General features: G+C 42.1%; 1 protein-coding gene across 1 annotated transcript in view; it reads right to left on the reverse strand.

The window, feature by feature from the left end:
- The window catches only part of MAML2 (mastermind like transcriptional coactivator 2), a 244,218-nt gene that overhangs the window by 234,263 nt on the left and 1,708 nt on the right, over positions 1 to 8,247 (reverse strand). The gene's annotated exons all lie outside the window — the stretch shown is intronic.

Here is an 8,247-nt window from a genome sequence, read left to right on the forward strand (position 1 = left end):
TCCCCAAAATAAGACCTAACCGGAAAATAAGCCCTAATGCGTCTTCTTTATAACCATTTTAAAACTAGCAACAGACTAAGTTGTCTTCTCAGCTGCCACTACCACCGTTTCTGTCTGAAAAGTTTTTGAAAGTTGACGTAATATGTCCTATAATGCTATCAAAAACTCATTTCATCTTTTTTTCAAAGCTGGAAACCTCAAGAATTTCCCTCTTCCCTTTCTTCTGAAAAACATCAATTGTAAGAAGAAACATTACTCATGTGTTTTACTTGCTTAGAGAATGGAAAAACCTATTTCTTAGATGATTACAAAGAAATGGCTATTCCTCCTTGGTGCTAAATGCAACTGAAATCTATGAGACATTTGTTCAGGTAAGGCAGAATTATCTGATGAATGTGGCTAAACTGTTATCTCGAGGATGAATTTAGAAGTTAGAATTAAATACATCACCATTTGTGTCCTATTCCATACCTGTCATAACAAACAATATCCATTTTCAGTTTTGTAAGCTTCCTGTAATTAATATACATTTATGAAATCTACTGAATAAGTACAAGGTAATTTTGTTAAACTCCCCAAGAACGATACATTTTCTTATTTGATTATCTATCACGTTGAATAAATGGAGGGGGGAAAAATAACCAACTAATTCAAACTCAGCTTTGGCATAGTCTTGTAAATAAAAGTAGACATGTTCCTAAACACCAGACATTATTAATTGCTTTTCTGTGGTCTGAAAAGCACGGAAAGGAAAGAAGGAAACTTCTGTAGAAATTTCCCAGGAACGCTGTAATTTACCAAAGATTCACAGGACTGTAATTTTTAAGACTGATTTACAAAAAGTGACTTAGCCTCTCTCACTCTTCAAGGTATTGGACAGTTTCCCCCCCTCCCCATATTGTAGACATTTCATACTTTATTTATTTATTTATTTATTTTTTATTTGCATTTATATCCCGCCCTTCTCCGAAGACTCAGGGCGGCTTACACTATGTCAAGCAATTTTGACTATGGAAATGGGAATGTCTTAAAGGGGATGCCCGATATAGATTTATCCAACAGTATAAGAAAAGTCATAATTGTAAATAATAAATAATTGTAGGGATGTGGTGGCTCAGTGGCAAAGACACTGAGCTTGTCGATCGAAAGGTTGGCAGTTCATGGGTTCGAATCCTTAGTGCTGTGTAACAGGATGAGCTCCCGTGACTTGTCCCAGCTTCTGTCAACCTAGCAGTTTGAAAGCATGTAAAAAATACAAGTAGAAAAATAGAGACCACCTTTGGTGGGAAGGCAAGCGTTCCATTCACCTTTGGCGTTTCATCATGCCGGCCACATGACCACGGAGACGTCTTCAGACAGCGCTGGCTCTTCAGCTTTGAAACAGAGATGAGCACCGCCCCCTAGAGTCGGGAACGACTAGCACATATCTGAGATGGGAACCTTTATCTTTACCTTATCAGAATAGTCAATTTTGTGGCTCAAGGACAAGTTTAATTTTAGACTCTCTCTTTAGAGTTCTTTTGATTATGCTAGAGTACGAATCTTTTTCTAATGCAACCAAGTGTAATAGAGCTAGCTGATGTAGTGTTTTAAGACGTAGGAGCCAACTTGGAATTTATCCTTAACCATGGAAGCCCCCTCATTATCCCCCATGCAGTCTATCTCTTTTGAAGATTATTGCAGAGAAAAAATATAGAGGAACTGCTGTGTATTGTATGTTGGCTTGAAGCAATAGTATAGCCCAAAGAAAGCAAAATGCAATCCACTGTAATTATTGTGCCTAGATCAAGAGAAATCAGTTCCTTTTTGTTCTTGAAATAGAACAGAATAGAATAACAGAGTTGGAAGGGACCTTGGAGGCCTTCTAGTCCAACCCCCTGCTTAGGTAGGAAACCCTACACCACTTCAGACCAATGGTTATCCAACATCTTTTTAAAAACTTCCAGTGTTGGAACATTTAAAACTTCTGGAGGCAAGTGGTTCCATTGATTAATTGTTCTCACTGTCAGGGAATTTCTCCTTAGTTCTAAGTTGCTTCTCTCCTTGATTAGTTTCCACCCATTGCTTCTTGTCCTGCCCTCAGGTGCTCTGGAGAATAGCTTTACTCCCTCTTCTTTGTGGCAGCTCCTGAGATATTGGAAGACTGCTATCATGTCTCCCCTAGTCCTTCTTTCCATTAAACTAGACAGACCCAGTTCCAGCAAATATTCTTGATATGTGTTAGCCTCCAGTCCCCTAATCATCTTTGTTGCTCTTCTCTGCACTCTTTCTAGAGTCTCAACATCTTTTTTACATTGTGGCGACCAAAATTGGATGCAGTATTCCAAGTGCGGCCTTACCAAGGCATTATAAAGTGATATTAACAATTCACAGGATTTCACTTCTCCTCCAAGAAGCTTCTTCAGCTCTCACTGAACCATCCAATCAGAGCTGAAGAGGCTTCTTGGATGAGAAGCGAAATGTCTTCAGAGAAAAACCAGAAAGTCCAGTTGCCTCTTGAAAAAGCAACTTGGGGGCAACCATGACCTGGATGACTGAGAATCTCCATAGACATCCCAGGGGTTTTGTAATTACAGTTCAGGTGCTTGGCAAGCAGGTTGCATTTATGAACAATTGCCGTGTCCTGCAGTTTACATGATCATGTTTTGCAACTTTTTTTTGCAAAAAAAAAGTCCATTGGTGTGCTTAGATTTGCTTAACTGCCACCTGATTTGTTTAATAACCATAGTGATTTGCTTTATAACCACTATAAAAATGGTAATAAAATCAGATCTGGTCACATCGTAATTTGACTTATGACTACACTGTCTTACGACCAAAATTCCAGTCCCAATTGTGATTATAAGTCAAGGTTATAAATCAGACTACCTGCATGTTTGTCAGGAGAAAAAAGATGGGAAGCCGTGCAAATATTTTACAGTTATTTTAACACAAACGTAAATCTAGCCAGAATGACCTTCGTCATTTTCTAAAACTAGCCTTTCATCTAGTCTTTAATTGCTGCCCGGAATGAAATTAGATTATGACATTCTTGCAAAACATGTGTATATGTACACATGTGTACACCAAAAATAAAACCAAGCTCTTGCAGCCACTCAGTATTTTATTTTCTAAGAAGGTTTCTGGAAGGCTATATAGGAAAGCAGAACAACAAAGTTGGAAGGGACCTTGGAGATCTTCTAGTCCACCCCTCTGCTCAGACTGGAAACCCTATATCATTTCAGACAAATGATTGTCCAATCTCTTCTTAAAAGCCTCCAGTGCTGGAGCTCCCAAAACTTCTGAAGGAAGCCTTTCCACTGCTTAATTGTTCTGTCAGGAAATTTCTCCTTAGTTCTAGGTTGCTTCTCTCCTTGATGAGTTTCCACCCATTGCTTCTTGTCCTGCCTTCAGGTGCTTTGGAGAATAGCTTGACTCCCTCTTCTTTGTAGCAGCGCCTGAGATATTGGAACACTGTGTTCCACTATAATATATAAGGGCCAATAATTGTTTTTGACAATATTTTTTTTGTTATTTTATAATATATAATAATATAAAATATAATAATTGTTTTTGAATATAAAATTATATATATAATTTATATATATATATATTATATTTTATATATATAATTCTAATATAATATAATATAATATAATATTATATTATATTATATTATATAATAATATATAATAATATAAAAATATAATAATTGTTTTTGACAATTTTACAATGTCCTTCCTGTCAAAGACTACTTCAGCTTCAATTGCAACAATACACGAGCACACAATAGATTTAAGCTTAATGTTAACCGCTCCAATCTTGATTGCAGAAAATATGACTTCAGTAACAGAGTTGTTAATGCTTGGAATACACTACCTGACTCTGTGGTCTCTTCCCAAAATCCCCAAATCTTCAACCAAAAACTGTCTACTATTGACCTCACCCCATTCTTAAGAGGTCTATAAGGGGCGTGCATAAGAGCACAAGAGTGCCTACCGTTCCTGTCCTATTGTTTCCTTTCGTTATATCCAATTAATTTAGTTATTACATACTCATATATATACCTATATTTGTATAGTTATTTCATGCTTACGCTTATATACACTGTGTGACAAAATAAATAAAATAAAAATAAAAATAAAAAATATATAGGTGTCTGAGGGTGGTGGTTTACTTTCTAGAATAGTAGCTATCTGCTCCCTTTTTAAATTAAAATAATATTAAAATATAAAATTACATGGGACAGAAATCTTGGGTGCCTAAGTCCCTATTAGGGTCTATAGATATTTTCTTGGAGGGGGTCTTTCCGGCCGCCTTGAAAGAGGCGGTGGTGAGGCCCCTCCTCAAGAAGCCTTCCCTGGACCCAGCTGTCTTAGGTAATTATCGTCTGGTCTCCAACCTTCGCTTCGCGGTGAAGGTTGTAGAGAGTGTGGTGGCATGTCAATTTCCCCGGCACCTGGATGAAACTGTCTATCTGGACCCGTTCCAGTCCGACTTCCGGCCCGGATACAGCACTGAGACGGCTTCGGTCGCGTTGGTTGATGATCTCTGGAGGGCCAGGGATAGGGGTTGTTCCTCTGCCTTGGTCCTATTAGACCTCTCAGCGGCTTTCAATACCATCACCATGGTATCTTGCTGCACCGGTTGGAGGGATTGGGGGTGGGAGGCACCGTTTATCGGTGGTTCTCCTCCTATCTCTCCGATCGGTCGCAGATGGTGTTGACAGGAGGGCAGAGGTCTGCCCCGAGGCGCCTCACTTGTGCGGTGCCTCAGGGGTCGATTCTCTTGCCCCTCCTGTTCAACATCTATATGAAGCCGCTGGGTGAGATCATCAGTGGCTTCGGTGTGAGGTACCAACTGTACGCTGATGATACTCAGCTGTACTTTTCCACACCGGGCCACCCCAACGAAGCTATCGAAGTGCTGTCCCGGTGTCTGGAAGCCGTACGGGTCTGGATGGGGAGAAACAGGCTCAAGCTCAATTCCTCCAAGACAGAGTGGCTGTGGGTGCCGGCATCCCGGTACAGTCAGCTGCGACCGCGGCTGACTGTTGGGGGCGAGTCATTGGCCCCGATGGAGAGGGTGCACAACTTGGGCGTCCTCCTGGATGAACGGCTGTCTTTTGAAGACCATTTGACGGCCGTCTCCAGGAGAGCTTTTTACCAGGTTCGCCTGGTTCGCCAGTTGCGCCCCTTTCTAGACCGGGATGCCCTATGCACGGTCACTCACGCTCTTGTGACGTCCCGTCTGGACTACTGCAATGCTCTCTACATGGGGCTCCCCTTGAGGAGCACCCGGAGGCTCCAGTTAGTTCAGAATGCGGCTGCGCGGGTGATAGAGGGAGCCCCTCGTGGCTCCCATGTGACACCCCTCCTGCGCAGACTGCACTGGCTACCTGTGGCTTTCCGGGTGCGCTTCAAGGTTTTGGTAACTATCTTCAAAGCGCTCCATGGCATAAGGCCGGGTTATTTACGGGACCGCCTGCTGCTACCGAATACCTCTCACCGACCCGTGCACTCTCACAGAGAGGGACTCCTCAGGGTGCTGTTGGCTAGGCAGTGCCGGCTGGCGACGCCCAGGGGAAGGGCCTTCTCTGTGGGGGCTTCCACACTCTGGAACGAACTTCCCCCAGGACTTCGTCAGCTTCCTGACCTCCGAACCTTCCACCGCGAGCTTAAAACACATTTATTTATCTGCACAGGACTGGATTAGATTTTAAAATTTAAATTGGTTTTAAATGGGTTTTATTATGTATATTGTTATTTTTAATTATTCGGCCATTTCTAATAAGTTTTTTAACTGATGTTTTATTTTGTATTTATATGTATATTTTTTATTTGGCTGTGAACCGCCCTGAGTCCCTAGGGAGATAGGGCGGTATAAAAATACGAAAAATACGAAATATGAATACCCACCAAAATCCCTGCCTCGTGGAATTTTATAATGTCTACTCAAAGCAAAACTACTTACAGGGTATGGTCAAAGATGGCAGCCATAATGGTGCGATTCAAGCTCTGCCTTGTTATATCAGTGATGTGCAACGCATCACTCATATAAAACATATCAAATTTCAACTGCAGTTATCCTGACTTTCTTGACCTTCCCTGCCACAACATCCCTGGTTTAAAAGACTTTCCATTGCCTCAGTTTGAAGGGAGACTCTCGATAGCAGAATCCTCCAACCTTAGCAACTTTAAGATAAGGTGGCGGGCTGGGGAATTCTGGGAGTTGAAGTCCATGCATCTTAAAATTGCCAAGGTTGGAAAGCCTCGATCTGGGGATTTATTTATTTTTTTAGAATGGAGGTGGAAATCATTTGCTACCACTTCTACCATTAAAGCTCTCAAAATCCCTAAGAATGGGGACAAAGCTGGCCTCGAATGGCAGTTTTGGACCTCCGGAGGTGCTTTGGTGGGCTGAAGGGCAGACCCGAGGGCTGTTTGAAGAAGCATTGTGGTGATTTTGCTGATGTTTTGCAGAATCCACTAGCAATTCTTAGGCCTGTCAGCTGCTGGTTTATCTTACCCTCCCGATCGTTCACCCTGATCAACGATTCGTCATCCGCAACATAAAAGCAGCAGATCCCCAAGGCAACATAAAAACATAACTTTAAAAAAAAAACACCACATCATCATCAAATGGGATTAAGAAGCATCTTAATGTCCATTCGGTGCCCAAAGTCCTATTTGAAAAGGAGTTTTTCCTCTTCCAAGCACGTTCAAGGAGGTCTGGAACAGGGGTCTCCAACCATGGCAACAATAAGCCTGGTGGACTTCAACTCCCAGAATTCCCCAGCCAGCTTTGCTGAATTTTCCTTAGGCAGGAGTTTAGGCCTAGTATTGCCTCCCTCCAAACCGCCCCACTTTGTTCCAGATTCCAACAATCCCAGTAGAAGTGGAGGATGGGGACCACTCAGGTCAGAAAGCCAACTGAGGCTACTCAAGCACCCAGTTTGGCTCCACAAACCTTGATACAGATACCTTGTGGTTGATTATTTGCATTACTTGCAGCTCAGCTGGAATAAGGATTTGCAGGGTTGTTGTTATGAGGAAAATAGAAGGAGGAAGGTATGTTGGATATAACAGAATAACAGAAGGGATCTTGGAGGTCTTCTAGTCCAAACCCCTGCTTAGGTAGGAAACCCTACATCACTTCAGACCAATGGTTATCCAACATCTTCTTAAAAACTTCCAGTGTTGGAGCATTTACAACTTCTAGAGGCAAGTTGTTCCACTGAGTAATTGTTCTGTCAGGAAATTTCTCCTTAGTATAGGTTGCTTCTCTCCTTCATTAGTTTCCCTCCATGGCTTCTAGTCCTGCCCTCAGGTGCTTTGGAGAATAGCTTGACTCCCTCTTCTTTGTGGCAGTCCCTGAGATATTGGAACACTGCTATCATGTCTCCCCTAGTCCTTCTTTTCATCAAACTAGACATACCTGCAACCGTTCTTCATATCTTTTAGCCTCCAGTCCCCTAATCATCTTTGTTGCTCTTCTCTGCACTCTTTCTAGAGTCTCCACATCTTTTTTACATCGTGGCAACCAAAACTGGATGCAGTAGTCCAAGTGTGGCCTTACCAAGGCATTATAAAATGGTATTAACACTTCACGTGATCTTGATTCTATCCCTCTGTTTATGCAGCCTAGAACTGTGTTGGCTTTTTGGGCAGCTGCTGCACACTGCTGGCTCCTATTTAAGTGGTTGTCCACTAGGATTCCAAGATCTCTCTCTGTTACAATAAAGGCAGGCTGCAAATAAATACAGGTAGTCCTCAACTTACCAGCAACCAAGCCCGAAATTTATGTCGCTAAGAAATGTGTTAAGTGAGTTTTGCCCCATGTTATGACTTTTCCTGCCACATCTATTAAGCGAATCACTGAAGCTGTTACATGAGCAACCTGATTGTTAAGTGAATCCTGCTTCCTGGTGGACTTTGCTTGTCAGACTATTGCAAAAGGGGATTCCCTGAGCCGGGGACCCTGCAACCGTCATAAATACGAGCCAGCTGCCAAGCATCCGCAAGTAAATCACGTGACCGCGGGGATGCCACCACTGTCGTAAGTCTGAAAAACGGTCACCACTCCCTTTTTTCCAGCACCGTTGTAACTTTGGTCAGGAAGTGAATCGTTGTAAGTCGAGGACTACCTGTGAAATAAATTTAGAGACGGGCTGCCAGAGTCGGCACTGCCAAACCACCATAACCACGTCACCATTAATTATATAAATATTATAGATAGATAGATAGATAGATAGATTCATAGATAGAT

The sequence above is a fragment of the Ahaetulla prasina genome, chromosome 5 (genome assembly GCF_028640845.1).
Source record: "Ahaetulla prasina isolate Xishuangbanna chromosome 5, ASM2864084v1, whole genome shotgun sequence".
Classification (NCBI taxonomy): Eukaryota; Metazoa; Chordata; class Lepidosauria; order Squamata; family Colubridae; genus Ahaetulla; species Ahaetulla prasina.